Here is an 18229-nt window from a genome sequence, read left to right on the forward strand (position 1 = left end):
GCTGTGCTGTTGTGGTTCGTGCTAGTGGCACGGTTAGTCCTCCAACAGATATTATTCTTTTGCTAATATTCAATTGTGGTAAATTATTTTTACTAAAGAAATCTTTAGGTATTTGTAGAAGTGCAATTTTGTCATAAATTTTTGTAAGTGGGGGAACTGGGAAATCTTGAAAAACATTTATAGTTGGGTAGTAATATGGCTTTTTTAAGATGATTTTTATTAATATTTTTTGAATAGTTTCCAATGGGAGTAGGGATGATTTATATGCACCCCCCCAAGCCACGATTCCATATTGTAGAACAGAGTGCGCAAGTGCATAATAAATATCTTTTAGTATTTTTAATGATACAATATTTCTTAGTCTAAAAAATATATAGATCAGTTTTCTCACTCTGTCTACTGTGGAATTTATTTGACTTTTCCATTTGATGTTTTTATTAATAATTATTCCAAGATATTTTATTTCTTCTTTACTACTAATGTGTATACAGTTTAAGTTACAGGGTGCGATTCTAAGGAGGCAATTTTTTTCGTGAATTTTTATGTTTAGATTTACATTTGAGTTGTCTTGTGTACGTTAATGAAATACATTTTTTTTATTTTTTATTTTATTTTATTTATTTCTATACATACATTACAGTGTCTACCAAATATTTACATTTGTATATAATACATAAATTACGAATTGTTGTTAATATGGTGTTTTATGCTGGGTGTATTATACAACTTTGTAAAAAAATCCATTTTACATTAACACTCTCGTTCCGAGGGGGGTAATGATCTATAACTGTGGATAAAGTATTTGGTAATCGATCCGAAAAGGTACGTTTACTGGTACACGGAGAAAAATGAGTAATGCTGGTTTATTGAAAATTTATTCAAATTATTAGTCATACTTTTGAAAACAGGACTGCTTCCTGATAAAGTGTTAGTAAATTCGTAATAATATCGGAACACTTGTTCATCCATCTGCGTTTACCTTAATAATATAACTAGACGAAATACAATTTATTCTTTTTTTATCAGGAAGTTTTCTCCGGGTAAGGGCTACAATAATATTGTTTTTGATTTATGATCGATTTCTTACTATTTCTAGTACACAGACATAGGAATTAATAGACGAGAAGATAATGGCGAGGGGTAAAATCAACTGTTGAAGAACGAAGGGCGTAAGGCTGACTGTGATTCGTCAATAAATCAATCTGACAGTAAATAGGCATCTCGCATTATAATATCACCATTGCTTTATGTTTCGGGTCCAGACGTTTCTCGGTGTGATAGTATATGTTTCTAAAACTGATCTATATTATACGATGTGAATATGCTTAAAATAAAGTAAAATAATGCTTATATATGGAATGTAATACGACAATTGGGTTTATTCTCTTTTTCACATCTATTTTTACAAGTTTTCATAGTACAAGTCAACATTTTGCCGTGTTATTTCGTAAAATGAACCGATGATGCCTCGACCATAGTTCGCACAAGAATGATGACGTCACGTTTTCAAATTTCACTTGGGGCCATACGCCAGCACAGCCGGTTCCAATGGAACCGGTATGGGGAGTGGGGATAATACGCTTTTAATCACTTAGGGCAGGTCTACTAATATTCATATGTCTATGTTCTAGTACCTTTTTGCGTTACTTAATGATTGACTGCTGGGCGAAGATGTTTAAAACGGTAGGTAGTAAGTAATATCTGAGTAATACTGGAAATTGCAAAACGAATATTAGGATCTCACGGTTGCTTCGCGATTTTATGGGGACCATAGTGACCCCGCTTTGTATCGTCCGAAAATATTTTAACCCTTTGTTATGTAAAGGTAAAAACAACAGAAGAAGTTGTACTAAGGTACTGTTATTTGTACAATAGTTTCGGCCAAAATAGAACAGAAATTCCGGTACGGTTTCTAGTTTTCCAGAAAATCTAGTTTCGGTCGGTCACTAAATTTTCCCCACATTCGTAAAAGAGGATCTTAACTTATGTAAGGATCTTCATAAAGATATAATTATTTTTAAATATCCCCAGAAACAAATGTTGCAAACATTTCGTCACAATTAAATATTTTCGAAAATATGTAGCTATTTAATACATTTTATTATTTTTTTTTTAAATTTAGTTTAAAAAGTTTATTTTTAATTCTTTTTATTTCGTACGGTGGGTGTTCAGAGGGGGAAATTTAGGTTAGTAAACCATTCTAGGGCCTCAGGAGTCGCCCTGTGCACCTCATCAGTCCCGCCGGTGAATGAATATAGCGGGCATTCGTTGACTACATGATTTTTTTTATTATTTCGGCCATTGATTTGATGATGCATTTATAAACAATAGAAATGTTTTTCGTGCGGATTTGAATGAAATCCAATGTCACCATTGACTTGACACATTTTAGTTTTATCCCATTTACCATGCGCTCTATCTCTCTTACACTTGCCTAACATCGTATATCGCCATCCCATTTGAATTTCATCACATAAGTTGAACTAGGTTCTAACTGACATTTTTTTCAATAATTACCTTTAAATGCAAAACCATTTCTATAACCAAAATAACTTTCAGAGCCATCTGTGTTGTATTTCCATAGATACTTTTACGACAAAGTTCTTAAATTAAGTTTTTAATGATTTAAAAAAATTAATTGTAATTTTTAAAATACGTTTCAAGGTTCTCACTTTAAACCTTTTGCAATTGCGATTTTGTTTGTATCTGTCAGTTGATTGTTTTTACGAGGCGCAGTGCAGTTCTTAACTTTAGTTGGAAATGGTTTTAACTTCGCCTTACCATGTTCTGAAGTGTACAAGTTTGCAAAGACAATTGCTCATAATCTAATGAATATTTTCTAATTTTGAGGTTCAGCCATTTGTTAAGTTATTTTAGTTAAACATGTTTTAAAGGAAAATATTGAATGAGAACGTGGCCTTATCTCCTGTCTCGTTCTATCTCCACGTTTAGGTATGCTCTAAAATGGTAAGTATTTAAATATTGTCCTTTAAAATATTATGTTAAACTAAAATAATTCACACAAGACACAACCCTCAAAATCAGATATTGGTAAATATATTACGATAAATCGTATATACAAACTTTGACACCTCATATCTCAGAAATAGCTAATATGAAGTTAAAACCCTGTGCAACAGAGCTGACGATTTTTTTTTGTTTTTATGTAAATATCGCACAAGATTTTCAAATGCTCCCAACCGTCTGGAGCAAGTGTGACTATGGCATCCCCAATTGGGGTATGTTTTGAGGGGAAATTAAGGAAATGAGCAAGAGGAATCTGGTACCTGGATATTCAGATCTGTCACAAAAAAACGGCTAAAGCCGTTTCAAACAACATTTCATTTCTGAATGAAGGTCTTAGACCAGGGCGTTACTCAAAGTATCTTCCACTCTAGAACGTGCCGCAAATATACTAGATAATATTTTTAAAGAATAAATCGTGAAATATCACAAATTAATGAAACAAAATTTTCGTGCACACGCATTTATAATGATTAAACAGTTTAATATTGCAAATTTATAGCCCGAATTGCCAGACATTCAGATCACAAAACACCCCAACATCGCATTTCTTGTGGTGTGAATTTGGTCTTACAACGTTATGCGTGGAGCGCCGCGCCGCCCGAGTTATTTCAGATTTCAGCCAATTCTATCGCTTTCAGTCTTGTCATTATTCTCGTTGTTCAGACTTCAGTCCTTCAGTGAACTTCAGTCTCGCCTTTGCCACTGTGCGGGTAGGTCGCGTACTAACTTCCGATTCGCGAACAGCCTTCTCTGTCTGGTTGTCAAATAGACTGCTTAATCTTGAATTCTTATAAACCAATTGTCGATAAATTAACAAATAATCAAGTGCTTTTACGTTTTGACAAGATTTAAAAAAATATATAATATATGGTCTTTGTTTGGGTGCTGTGAGTGTTAACTGAATATCTTTAAACCAGTTTAAGATAATTTTGATAAAAATCGGTGCTAACATTTTTATAAATCTTAGACAATTAAAAAATAAATATATGTATTATTTATGTACGTTCAAATTTCAGTGTCGTGTGTGTTTTATTTTGATGAAATTGAAATTGAATTGAAATTGATGCATAACGTCAGATTTGTCAATGCAACAGACTTTGTATTAGTTTTATTTGATTTTGATATGACACGAGTTTTCTTACATTAACGCGATTATTAATCAATTTGAAATATTTTTATTTTTAAATATTTAATAATAATTTGAGCATTTTGGATAAAGTATTGTGAATGTTATTTATTACATTTGACGACTGCACAACTGTCAGTACGAACAATAATTTATTGAAACTCGTTCATAAAATCTTATTTTTGAGAATTATTGTCGTTTATTATTAGACGAAAGAAATGCTGTGGTAATTTTTTTTTTAATTTTTATTTTATTTGATTTTTATGTCCCCTCAATCTTCACGAACAATGAAAAACTTTTTATTTTTTAAAATCCCAATGTAATAGCTTAGTGCAAAAAAAATTATGATAAACGTTTAAAAATTTATTGTTGGTTATTATTTTCATTGAATGGTTCAATTCAATAAAACATTAAACCAGCGCGCGTTTTGAATATTACGTAAATAATAACATTCCTCTGACGAATCAGTTTTTGTTTGTTTGTTTATTTAATGTACTTCTAGTAATTGAAACACGAACTCTGTTGAGTAAATGATTTATCATTGTTATCGGATGGGTCTATGTCGTATTGATTTGAGATATTTTGATAAAAATACATTATGTATTATATGAATTAATTATTGTTATAAACGAAACATAATATCAATGTTGTATGTCATACGTTTAAGATAAAAATCTACATGCATTACGTAGCGAAAAGTCTGAAATTCGCACGTCTATTTCAATCTGAAACATCTATGTTTCCCGCAGAGAAACTCCTTGCCTCATTCACATTCTTACATCGTCACATACACACTCTTCTGTAATTCTGACTTGTCTCAAGTATCTGTTTCACTTGATCGTGTCATGTCTTCGTTGGGCGTCCCCTATTTCTTCTACCGTTCACATTCTCGTCACATATACTCCTTACACTGGAAATGACGTTATCGGTCATGGTGCAGCTCATGATGGATGGCGTCACCGACTGTAAATAATTACATTTCTAGATCAATTTAATTATTTACAGCCGGTGACGTCATTTCTACTACGAGCTGGGATTTAAAAAATGTTTATCTTAAAAAAATAAGGCATCTTATTGTTTATACTCATCGAATAAAGAAGAAAACTAGAAGTGTTCCAAACAAATTATTCGAATTCCATTCAGGAAGCGAATGTTCCATTTGGCTCAATACTCGTCTCACTTATTTAAATTTCGTAAACACAGTTTTGTATTGGAAATTTGTGCCTTCATTGGTTCGAATTACGAAACACGTCCAAAATCTCTTTTGTTTCTCTTTATGCTATGTTTATTTCATATTAAGCGTCCTTATCTTTAAAAATATTTTTTAATTTTATTTTTCGAAGCACAGTAACTCATGATGTGTTATTTCAAGTTTACAGGCGAACAATATATTTGTATTATTATAAATTACTGAGACGTAAGAAATAGCTCCCACGTTCAAGTTATTTTTATTATTTTGCAGTAAGCTCAATCCACTGAACGGAAAATACAAAGAAAAGTGATGTGTTACCGATTTGCAAGAAAACAGCTGTCTCCAATACAACACCTTTTGACTCCAATGCCCTAGACAGGCCAGTATAATTGAATGTCCGTTCAAGAAACAATTTTGATATTTGAAAAAGTTTGATCAATTTTTATAAAAAAAATAGGAAATATTAACCTTACTTCGGGCACACGGATATGCCAACAGCACATTCCTGAGTGATTTATTACAAATTTTAAAGTACCCGAAAATCTGTTGGAAAATAATGAGAAATTATTTTGATGGATTCCGTAAAAATTCCTTTTTTCTCCAGACTAAAAAGTATTAATAATTTTGAGTTATGACTACTCTGTGTAAACCTTAAAACCTTACTGTTTGGTTAACGGCTGGGAACGACACAAATAACTACTGTCGGGACGTAATATAATTATAACCCCAGTTTATTCCGGATACAAAATCTTCTGAAACGCTCTGAGTTTTTATGTCGCGTGTTCTGTTCTGTTCTCGGAACAAGTCCTTTGTCGCGACACGACATAAAATCAGTGACCTGCTACTAAAAGGGCCAGTGGCGGTTCGTGGTATTTTCCACTGGGGGTTCAGAATATCAAGACAAGACTTCATATTTATATACCTATTTATAAATTTTATACGGATTTTAGCCATTTTTATTTTTAAGACCCTTTTCATTGTTTTATGTAAATAACACCATATTTTGGTATTGTAAAATATTCGGTATAACTAACAAGAATAACTGCGAAAAATCAATACATGCGACTGTTTTCTAGTCTAAAGCGGTAACCAAACTGAAGAATTTCTGGGGACTATTAAGAAAAAATCTTTTTTACTAATGGATTTACAAATGCCATTAAAAGCAAACGGTTGGAGGAATACAGGATAAATGCAATAAAAATGTACAATTTTTTTCTTTAAAACTACTACTAAAGAAAAAAAAATAATTTGCATCTCTATATAGAGCAAAGTTCAGCTGACGCGGGGGCGATCATGGCTCGGACAATTTCGGTGACATTCTACAAATTCCGGCAAGTGGCATCAAACATTTTGTTTCGCGACGCATAAAGATCGTCTTGTTTTGGCGTAGGTTAGGTATATTATTTCACTGTCAGGGGGATTGTATCGTTTCGATTTTTTTTGTACGAAGTATTCTGTGCTGATTCTATAACGCTTAGCCTGGGTATATCGAGTTGCTATTCGCCCGTATTTTAATGGCGCACTATTTATAAAGTGCTAATATTATTATAATGCATGTTTGTCTTATTTTCTCATATTTTTAAGGGAGGTAGTTAACCTGTGCAGTTAGCACAAACGCACTTTAGAGAACACAGCCACTGAGAAAAGCCAGTGTCAGTTTTTCAAATTTCACTTCACGTGGCCTCTTAAGAATTTGCTCGTTTTAGCAAATTTAAATTTTAAGAAAATTCGGTAATATTAGTGGAATTCCGCTTACTAATAATACGCACGTTGACATAAAACTGTTCAAATTTAATTATTACAAGAAATGGTAAATATACAGAAAATAGGGACACGGTTAATATGAACTTTTAATTGAAAAAAATACTGTGTATCAGTTAGACAATAATGTGTAAGTATTTTAGTTTCCGGAAATGGAAAATAATGCATTTTAATACCTAAAAAACGATAATTTGACTTCTTTTATTCGTGCCATGTTTTGACACACTAATATGAAAATACTTCTTCAATAATTGCAAATTCACTTTGTACCAACATTCCCTTTCAGCCCCAGTGTTAATTCAAATTAACATGAACTTTGTGAATTTTTTTACCGTAACTGTAGCGATTTAGAAAAGCCATGTTTTCGTTTTCTTATAGTTTGTAGTCTTTTCTGTAGCGTCTATTTTTTCCGCTCCGTTGAAATCCTTATTCCCGCCACAAAAACGATCAATATTTTGACATCTGCTGATTGTAAGTTTCATCGAATTTCTGCCGTCATTGATTACTTAATTTAAGGTGAGATATCAATATTTTCTACTCGAATTACAAATATTTTCACTCATAAAGATGTGTTCTATAATAATAACATCAGTCTAATTCACTGATCACAGTCATTTCCCAGAATATTGTTAATGAATCTCAATGTTCATTCAAATTAACACTGGTAGTGAGGGACATGTTTTAGACTAGTATGGCGAATTTTTAAAGATTTATTATCCTAGATTATTTCTTTATTTATGAATGAAATTTAGTTAAAATGTTATTTATTTGTACCTTAGTGATTATCACTACATTGTCAATGTGCATTTTTGATATGAAACCTTTATTTGTATTACTTTTGTGTTATGTTTATTTTACGTTACTATGTAAAAAATACCCTCTGACGCCCAATGTTAATCCAAATTAACATGGAAAAATTTCTAAAAAAAAAAAAAAAATTAAATGCCAAAAATTTTCAAATAATTTTCTGGGGTATTATCAAGCATTACATATTTTATATGTGTGGAAACAATAATGCGGGTGTGAAAGGGTTAATATAAATAAAATAAATCACTATTTATTCAAAATAATCGACATGTTTCAAAACCAATGGTTTCAGTGTTAGGATAAAATTTATTTGTCTATATATTTACCCAAGAAACAACTCTTTACGTGAAGGCAATTTTGACAATTTCATTTAAATAAACCAAACTAAGAACCTAATAACCCTTTTTTGCTTGTTTTTTCCATATCCTAAAAGTTATTTCGTTTGGTAATAAAGTTGAAATGCTATGTTATTTCAATAATTTATGCATCTACTAAGCGATTTTAGAAAAGCCCCCGAAAATGGAAAAATCCTTTCTCGTCATAGAAAGTTTTTTAGAATATGGAAGATGTAAAATTTTAAGGCTAAATCGCAAAAAAAAATATACTTAAAAAATGACATTTGCCAAGTCATAGAAATATAAAGCATATTCTATTAGCGGGTAATAAAAAATATATACATTCTCGTTTATTATACAACTTGTAAGCTTGGTTTACTTACTGTCGAGGAAAGATATTAAAAATATTTGTCGTCGTTTGTCCTTACCTTCTGAAAAAGATCTTCACTTTGTTCATATGAAAATGAAATACTTTGTTTACTCAACTATTTAATCATTGGTTTCGAAACATGTCGATTTTTTTTATTAAATAGTGATTAATTAAAATATTAAATAGTGGCTAGTTATTGATTACGTCTAAAAGGGATCCAAATGATAATCTAGTCTCCTTCAACGGAAGCAATCTTCCGAACAGGCGTTCCATTGATATGCTTGGTGTAACTATAAGTGACCAGCTCAGGTACGGGGGCTCCATCGAAGCCAGAGTAAAGCTGGCCTCTCAGAAGCTGGGCGTACTGTACAGGGCCCGCAGATACTTTAATAGTACACAACTGCTGACCCTGTACAAATCGCAAGTGCGCCCTACTGTCGAATTTGGCAGCCATCTCTGGTCCGGAGCCCCTAAATACCTGAAAAAAACCCTTGACTTATCCCCAATCTTAACAAACGGACTGCAATCTTTAGAGCACAGGCGTCAGGTAGGTATGCTGTCCTTGTTCTATCGGTATTACAATGGAAGATGCTCTGAGGAACTAGCGTCATTGATCCCTTCGGCACCGGTGCGTAGTCGGGATACACGCCAAACGCGCGTCCAACATTTGTACACGGTTGACATTTGTCACATGAGAACGGGTCGCTTCTACGATTCGTTCTTAGGTTCAACAGCTCGGCTGTGGAACGAACTGCCGGCCTCTGTGTTTCCTTCCTCCTACAACTTGGGACTCTTCAAGAACCATGTTCACTCCTTACTCTCCACAAAAAGACCCTCCACACAGCATCCCCAAAGATGACATAGGCCCTGAGGGAAATTATTTTCTTCAGGGCCTCCTGTGTGGAGTTAATATATAAAAAAAAGTTAAAATATTAAATTGTGGTTCGTTAAAAGTCATTTTGAAAATATTCAAGAAATCAATTTGTTCAATCAGTTATCCCATTTTCGAGGTTCTTAAATGTACTCGTTGTCGATTATAATCCATTTATGCATCTGGCTAGTCCTAAAAACGCATTGTTTGTACTGCATTCATTCAGACTCACAGGTATTTCTCTGAATTTGGATAAAATTACAGCAGTTAATTTACGAAATAAATATTGGTCCTACCCAATCTGGATTTGGCTCACTTGTTCAGTTCCTGGGGAGGAAAGTTCAATACTCATTCAAGCCAAAACTATTATTAAATTTTAAAAGAAATTTTTATGTCGGTACTATCCTATTAGGAATTGGCCTATATGTTGGCGTTGTTGACTTCAAAAATGTAATACAGTGTTTTAAATACGTAATAATACCTTTTTTTTAAGGGTTGATTTTTTTATTCACCTTACTGACCTTTTTAATTACGAATAACGTATCCTACTGACGTCTAATTTGATCTGCGGTTGGAACTTAGAAAACCAAATTTTAAATTCATGCACAACATAATTTTGAACGGCTTGATCGAAAAAATGAACTAGGCAATTTTTTTTAAATTTCTTGACGAATACTACCTACCCAACTAACCAATCATCACGCCAATTTACGGGTCGGGTAGGCAGAGAGGATTTACCGCCACATAAGTCAGTCTTGGCACATAGGTACCTACTACTTATTAAATTTATATATCTTCAAAAGAATCTTGGTTTGCTCAATGATTTTAGAAAACATATTGGTTTGCCATTTAAATATAGGGTTAGCAAGAAAAAAACGTCTTTTCAATCATTTGGAGACCATGCTATCTTTGTTTCCGCAATGAAAAGATACTAGGCTAATATGGGGTTAGGTTAGGTTGGATTGGGTTAGGTTGAGTTGAGCTGGGTCGGGTCGGCTTGGGCGGGGTTGGTTTAGGTTGACGGCATCCGTGGTCGAGGGGTAAGGCTCTCTGTTTGCAATCAGGGGGACGCAGATTCAAAACCGGGGTGCGCAAGTAAATTTTATTTGATTAATTTGTGTTATTTCACAATTTATTGATTAATAATAATATATAAGTAGTATATTTGCGGCACATTCCAGAGTATAAATGTCACTACCGCCCTGGTGTGAGACCACCATTCAGAATTAAAACGTTGCTTGAAATGACTTTAGCCGCGTTTGTTGACCAGACCTGAAAAGCCAGGTACTTCACCATCAGCCTCTCCTTCCCCTTCCTACTACCTTCTAAAAACTGTGCAATATTTACACTGAAAAAGGTCAGGCTAGGTGAAGGGATGACATTATTTGCTTATCAATCATATTCTACTTGCTGTTTTTGATTTGACTTGATGGTCGTGCCTAAATGTAAAAAAAGGTTGCCATAACTCAATAATCTATTGATATTAGGTAGATACCAAGGAATTCGGAATTCTTATAACCTAATCTAATAAAAAATCAACCCTTAGTAAATTATATTTAATATAGTAGGTAAATCTGTTTTCAATTTTGGGGCCACCTTTTGGTCTGGCTAGTAACTAATTTCCGAGAAATGCGTGTGTGTACGTGAGTGACACCAAAAGTTGACAGAATGCATTGTCAGAATCGAGATAAATAATATATTAACACAAATTTTTGTATTTTAATAATTCTACACTTGAAAAAAAACGTTTGAAATAAATAAATTTTACTAAGCCTTGTCCGGATTTGAACCCATGACCTCTGGCCAAGAGCCAAAGATTTTAACACTCGGACATGCCGTCAAGGCCGTCATATTGACGGACTTTCAACTAGGAATATATTTTACTGTAATGGGTTGTTGTAATGTTGTTTTATATTGAATACTTCATGATTTGATATTGTAAAAAGTTTGTGGAAATATTTGACTTAACAACGGTGTGTCAGACGAATCCTTTTGTTTTGAAGTTAAAGCAACGATGTGTCAGACGTGTCTTTTTGTTTTCATATTAAGGCAACGGTGTGTCAGACGTATCATTTTGTTGTGAAGTTAAAGCAACTGTGTGTCAAACATATCATTTTGCTGTCAAGTTGATCCACCTTATTCTTCTGTCGGTGGCATTTCCTGTCTGAGGTTGTAGGTTGGCTATAATCAGGGAAATATTCACCCTGCAAACTTCAGCCCGGAGCATTTCTTCGGAACCGCACTCGCACCAGTCACCTAAATTTATTCATATAATTTGTTATTATATATACACAGCCAAACCCCCTGATCTGTACCCATTATCCGTATCCATTTATTTTTGGCCAAAAGTAACAAATAAATAGGTTAAAACCTGTATTTTTGCTAATAAAAAAACAAATTCTAACAAAAGCCTAAAAACATATCATATTGAGTATATAAACAAATTGTCACAAAAGCCTAAAAACAAATTATATTTAGTATATAAACAAATTGTAACAAACGCCTAAAAACAAATTATATTGAGTATATAAATATTTAACTACAAAAGTTAAATCTGTAATTATTTTATCTACTTTCTTTTACATAACCGAAAATAATCGAGGAATTGAAAAAATGCCAGAGATTCGAAAATAATTTAAGAAAGAAATCTAGGAGGATTAGTTTGTGTTTTAGCCTAATAATAAAACAAGACAAAAAATATACGATACTTCACTTAGTTACGTAAAGAAGGATTTTTTTTTAACTATAACTTAATTGAGTCAAACCTCAAATTGTAATCTTTAATTATTTTTCTGTTTGAATTTTTCGTTTGGGAATCGCTAATATTGTCTTCAATAAATTGAACAGATTTATTTTTTTATTTTTTGTCAGATACGGAAAAGTGTTGTGTTCTTTGTTTTGGAGTGAAAAGCTTTGTAGTCTTTGGGTAGATACTAGATACTGGGAGAGTACCAGTGCAAAATAAAAATCCCTGGACCGAATGAATTCATCGTTTTCTAGATAATTTAATATGATTTAGAGTTTAATTTATAAATATATGTGTGTATATTGACAACATTTAATTACATCGATACAAGATTAATAGGGTATTTTGAATGTGTTTTAAATTCTCGAAAAAATTACGATAGCGAAGTTATTTTTATGTTAACAAAAACATTTTCACGATTTAAAATGTACCATTTTCGATTTGCCGCCAAAACGACGTTTTTGTCGCGAATTCGGCGACGTTGACGTCACGCCGGGCAACGTTGGCGACAGCCGTTTTACTAGCCAGTGGCGGTTTCTATAACATATTATAGAAACCGCCACTGGCTAGTAAAACGGCTGTCGCATCATTATAGGTTATAATGACGATGTAGCCAGTTGGAATAGTTTCAGAATGTGCGGTTTTTTAAAACAATAATCATGAATGAAAATATTAAAATAATCAGTTTTAGTACAATTATTAAAGTCAGAAAAATAAAATCTAAATCTTACACACATTTTATTCAGGAACGAAAAGTACAATATAGGTACCTAATCAATTATTCAATAAAATATTATGACAAACCATTGCCGTTTTATAATTAGATGGGAAATGAATCGAAAAATGGGTTCTACCATTTTACCTATCTCCAATTGACCTCCTAAAACTACCGAATCCGGACTACGCACCCGGCTTATCGCGTTATAATAGTGGAACACGTTTCGAAAAGATGTATGCAACAGCACCTCTAATTGTATAGCTCTATGTAACTTTTGTTCTGCTGAAAGCACAGTAAATAGAAGCAGCTCGTTATAGCTCGTTATACGTGAACGTGTCATAGGTTTTTCCATTTATATCGCTAAATCAGGAAAATAAAAATAAATTCGTTTAAAAAAACGAAATCGATTGTGTTTTGAGAGCCGAATAAAAAGAATGTCATTCGTTCCTCTACAACTGCTAATTAACTTATTTATAAATTTAGTTCATTTAAAAATATATATAATTATAAACAGTTCCGCTTAGCACTTAATTTGTTAAATTCACAGAAAAGTTGGACTCGGTTAATAGACATACCTTTTTTAGAATTAATGAAAACAGTGAGAAACAACTATTTCATTAACAGAAAATGGAAAATAATGCATTTTAACAGCTAATTCGTTAAAAAAATTGACGATTTAACGTCTTTTCTTAACTAACATTAAAACTTTGACATTAACTATCCCACAGCCAAGTGGGGGAGTAGGTAGGACCCAAAATAACTATCCTCCTTTTAAGAGGAAGCTACAAGCCAAAAATGTGTATATTCTTGGTATAACTTATATCGTAGGTAATAGGCATTAAAATCGCTTGACAAAAGGAGTCTAGAAACGTTCAATTTCAAGCAAAAAACTGGTTTTTATTTATTTTGTAAATAATTTTATAAAAAAGCAAAAAAGTTTATCAAGTGAAACTGTCACAGATAATCTTGGCTATAATACTGTATTTTTTTAGAGTTGTTTCCTTTACGCGTTCATACAATTCTATTGAAAAAATATTTTTTTTGTAGTTTTTATTTATATTTTTTATTGAGTAATTTATTTATATTCTACTCAAGCGAAGCGATAGAAAAACCTTCAATTTATCTAAATCATATTTTTTGGTATTCATAATTTTCACCAATTCGTTATAAAGATTAATAGTGATAATAGCTTAGATACTTGACATATAATTTTAGTATTTTACGTATTCCTGCGCAAATAAATAACTTACCATTAATAATTGACTGAATAATCGGGATTTCTATAGTTTAAAAGCCCATAAGACAGAAAAATGCATGGGGTCGTCGGAAGACCCACTTGGTTACAGGCGCTTTGTTTGGCATCTTGGCCTCTCAAGAATTAAAAACAATGGCCGCCAAGGCCGAACAATCGATTTTAATTTTAACGAAAAAACTATGATTCAAAAAGCATTATTTTCTATTTCCCGAAACTGAAAATTACTTGTCACCAACTGATACAAAGTAGTTTTTTAAAGTGCGTATTAACCATTCATTTTATTATACTTCTTTGTTGTACAATGTTGCTAGGTTATACTGGACTTCATAAATACCAAGGGCAAGGGCTAGCTGAAAGTAACGTCAGCCAAAAGGTTGACCTCAGCTAAGTACGGCTTCTAAACCTCCCGACTAATCTTCTCATAAAATAGGTCTACTAACCTAAATTATAAATAGCTTTTTTTTCAAAACGAATTATTACATTGCATTCTGGTATTTTAATTTTACTTTAGGATTTTTTGACGTTTGGTGGCGCTCCTGCACACATGCATTTTTATGAATTCGGATGACATTATATAAAATTTTACAGCAGTTAATATACGAAATAAATGTTGGAACTATCCAATTAGAATTTGGCTCGGTTGTTAGAAATAACTTAATTGTTAAAATTTTACGGGGTTGGTTTTTATAAAATTGATATTATTTCTGTGTGAATACGAATATATTTTATAATTACGAATTTCTAGGGCTCTTCTGTGTTCTATGATTGTGGATTGTCATTTTAGACAGGAACTCTATTTCAATTAAATATTTTAACAATATCAATAACGATTAAAATATTAAAAATTATATATTTTACTGTATTAAAAAAAAAATATACAGAAAATTAAGAAGGTTATCGGTGGCATTTTAAAAATTGACATGGTTTTAAATGTTTATTATTTAAAAAGATAAATATTTCTAGGTTACTAATATGACCTGACTTTCAATTCAATTTAATTAATTTTATTATTTTAAAAACATTGAAAAAGAGTGCGTTTTTACATTCATTTGTAAATAATAAATATTGACAGTCGGTATATCAACTATGATAGTAGTAACAGTGGGTATATCAACTATACTAGTAGTAACAGTGGGTATATCAACTATACTAGTAGTAACAGTGGGTATATCAACTATACTAGTAGTAACAGAGCAGCCAGCTTCATTGGTGCTAAATATGTCGATATCCAAATTGAGTCTGTTCAACGGCAAGATTGCTCTTCCCACATGCATGACCATTGGCAGGTTAGTCCCGCAGGCTTGGAGATAGAACAGTCTATGTTGTCAGTGAAGGAGATAACCATCGGGAACATATAAATGAATGCTCTCCATGATGACCGAGTTTTTAAACCATCCACGAATCAGTCTAAAGAAATGTGTAGCAATGCGCACATCCCTCCTGACCCGTAGATAGTTCATTCCGAGCATACCCAAAATAAAGTAATTAGGATAGAGCCACGGGTAGTAGCCGTACTACATCATGAAGAGAAATCTAAGAAATTTCTTCTCAACTCTCTCATACTTGAGGGAACAATCCTACTACCATTATTATACGCGGAAAATGTTGTTTGTGCTATGAGGGAGTACTAAGCTAGGCAGAGGGATGAACTCGCGACGCCTGGTGCGAATCCCGCAGTTTGGACCGCTCGACCAACTAACTTATCTAATAACGTACGCTGTTAGGAATTATTATCCGGCTTCTCAAAATTAATTCAGGCCTCCATGGCGTAATGTAAACCATTGATTGTTCTATCTTATTTTTTTAATAAACCGCATAATAGTCTCTTCAAATTATTGGTTATTCCGGTTAAAAGCGGGATTGTAGGCCTTACGAATGAATTAACAGGTTTCTTGATAAACTTTTATTAAATTACGAATATATTACCATGATGTCAGAACACGTCTCCATCAAAATCCGAATATTTTAAAATATTTTAAAAAACATAAATGTTTATTTTTTTATTTTTCGGAATAACTTTATTGAGTAAAACCTCAAATTGTAATATTTAAATATTGAAGACAATATTAGTGATTTCTAAACGAAAATCTGAAACAGAAAAATCAGAAAAGGAAACGGTCACATCTGGGACGCGAACCCAGGACCCTTGTCTTTCCGGGACAGTGCTCTACCAACTGAGCTAATGGGACCCTATTCCCCTCGGTCACTTTTAACTGTATCATACTTCGAATAAGAACCACTAACATTGTCTTCATTTTTTCACCGCACATTTTTATTGGCAACTATCTTTATGTATGATCGCAAGATTCAACCCGAACTAAATGCAATCCAGACAGCGTCTTTTTAGATAAACCTATCTTATTTTTATTTATTTTTAATGTGCGACATCTGTTGAATTTTCTGCAAGTCTAGAATGAATATTTATTTTTCGGAATAACTTTATTGAGTAAAACCTTAAATTGTAATATTTAGATATTGAAGAAAATATTAGTGATTTCTAAACGAAAATCTGAAACAGAAAAATCAGAAAAGGAAACGGTCACATCTGGGACTCGAACCCAGGACCCTTGTCTTTCCGGGACAGTGCTCTACCGACTGAGCTAATGGGACCCTATTCCCCTCGGTCACTTTTAACTGTATCATACTTCGAATAAGAACCACTAACATTGTCTTCATTTTTTCACCGCACATTTTTATTGGCAACTATCTTTATGTATGATCGCAAGATTCAACCCGAACTAAATGCAATCCAGACAGCGTCTTTTTAGATAAACCTATCTTATTTTTATTTATTTTTAATGTGCGACATCTGTTGACTTTTCTGCAAGTCTAGAATGAATATTTATTTTTCGGAATAACTTTATTGAGTAAAACCTTAAATTGTAATATTTAGATATTGAAGAAAATATTAGTGATTTCTAAACGAAAATCTGAAACAGAAAAATCAGAAAAGGAAACGGTCACATCTGGGACTCGAACCCAGGACCCTTGTCTTTCCGGGACAGTGCTCTACCGACTGAGCTAATGGGACCCTATTCCCCTCGGTCACTTTTAACTGTATCATACTTCGAATAAGAACCACTAACATTGTCTTCATTTTTTCACCGCACATTTTTATTGGCAACTATCTTTATGTATGATCGCAAGATTCAACCCGAACTAAATGCAATCCAGACAGCGTCTTTTTAGATAAACCTATCTTATTTTTATTTATTTTTAATGTGCGACATCTGTTGACTTTTCTGCAAGTCTAGAATGAATATTTATTTTTCGGAATAACTTTATTGAGTAAAACCTTAAATTGTAATATTTAGATATTGAAGAAAATATTAGTGATTTCTAAACGAAAATCTGAAACAGAAAAATCAGAAAAGGAAACGGTCACATCTGGGACTCGAACCCAGGACCCTTGTCTTTCCGGGACAGTGCTCTACCGACTGAGCTAATGGGACCCTATTCCCCTCGGTCACTTTTAACTGTATCATACTTCGAATAAGAACCACTAACATTGTCTTCATTTTTTCACCGCACATTTTTATTGGCAACTATCTTTATGTATGATCGCAAGATTCAACCCGAACTAAATGCAATCCAGACAGCGTCTTTTTAGATAAACCTATCTTATTTTTATTTATTTTTAATGTGCGACATCTGTTGACTTTTCTGCAAGTCTAGAATGAATATTTATTTTTCGGAATAACTTTATTGAGTAAAACCTTAAATTGTAATATTTAGATATTGAAGACAATATTAGTGATTTCTAAACGAAAATCTGAAACAGAAAAATCAGAAAAGGAAACGGTCACATCTGGGACTCGAACCCAGGACCCTTGTCTTTCCGGGACAGTGCTCTACCGACTGAGCTAATGGGACCCTATTCCCCTCGGTCACTTTTAACTGTATCATACTTCGAATAAGAACCACTAACATTGTCTTCATTTTTTCACCGCACATTTTTATTGGCAACTATCTTTATGTATGATCGCAAGATTCAACCCGAACTAAATGCAATCCAGACAGC

General features: G+C 32.9%; 1 protein-coding gene across 6 annotated transcripts in view; it reads left to right on the plus strand.

The window, feature by feature from the left end:
• Positions 1-18229, plus strand: part of hoe1 (OCA2 melanosomal transmembrane protein hoepel1) — a 166771-nt gene that overhangs the window by 85878 nt on the left and 62664 nt on the right. Inside the window, exon 1 of one of the 6 annotated variants that reach the window (XM_089648099.1) lies at positions 3724-3784. The exons of 2 other annotated variants lie outside the window; for them this stretch is intronic. The gene's annotated coding sequence lies outside the window, so the exon portion shown is untranslated. Of the gene's footprint in view, positions 1-3723; positions 4380-18229 lie in introns of those variants that run through there. 3 more of the 6 variants (XM_089648094.1, XM_089648095.1, XM_089648097.1) reach the window with 3 other exon arrangements.

The sequence above is a fragment of the Hesperophylax consimilis genome, chromosome 27 (assembly GCF_061612785.1).
Source record: "Hesperophylax consimilis isolate HC1 chromosome 27, BYU_Hcon_1.0, whole genome shotgun sequence".
NCBI lineage: Eukaryota > Metazoa > Arthropoda > Insecta > Trichoptera > Limnephilidae > Hesperophylax > Hesperophylax consimilis.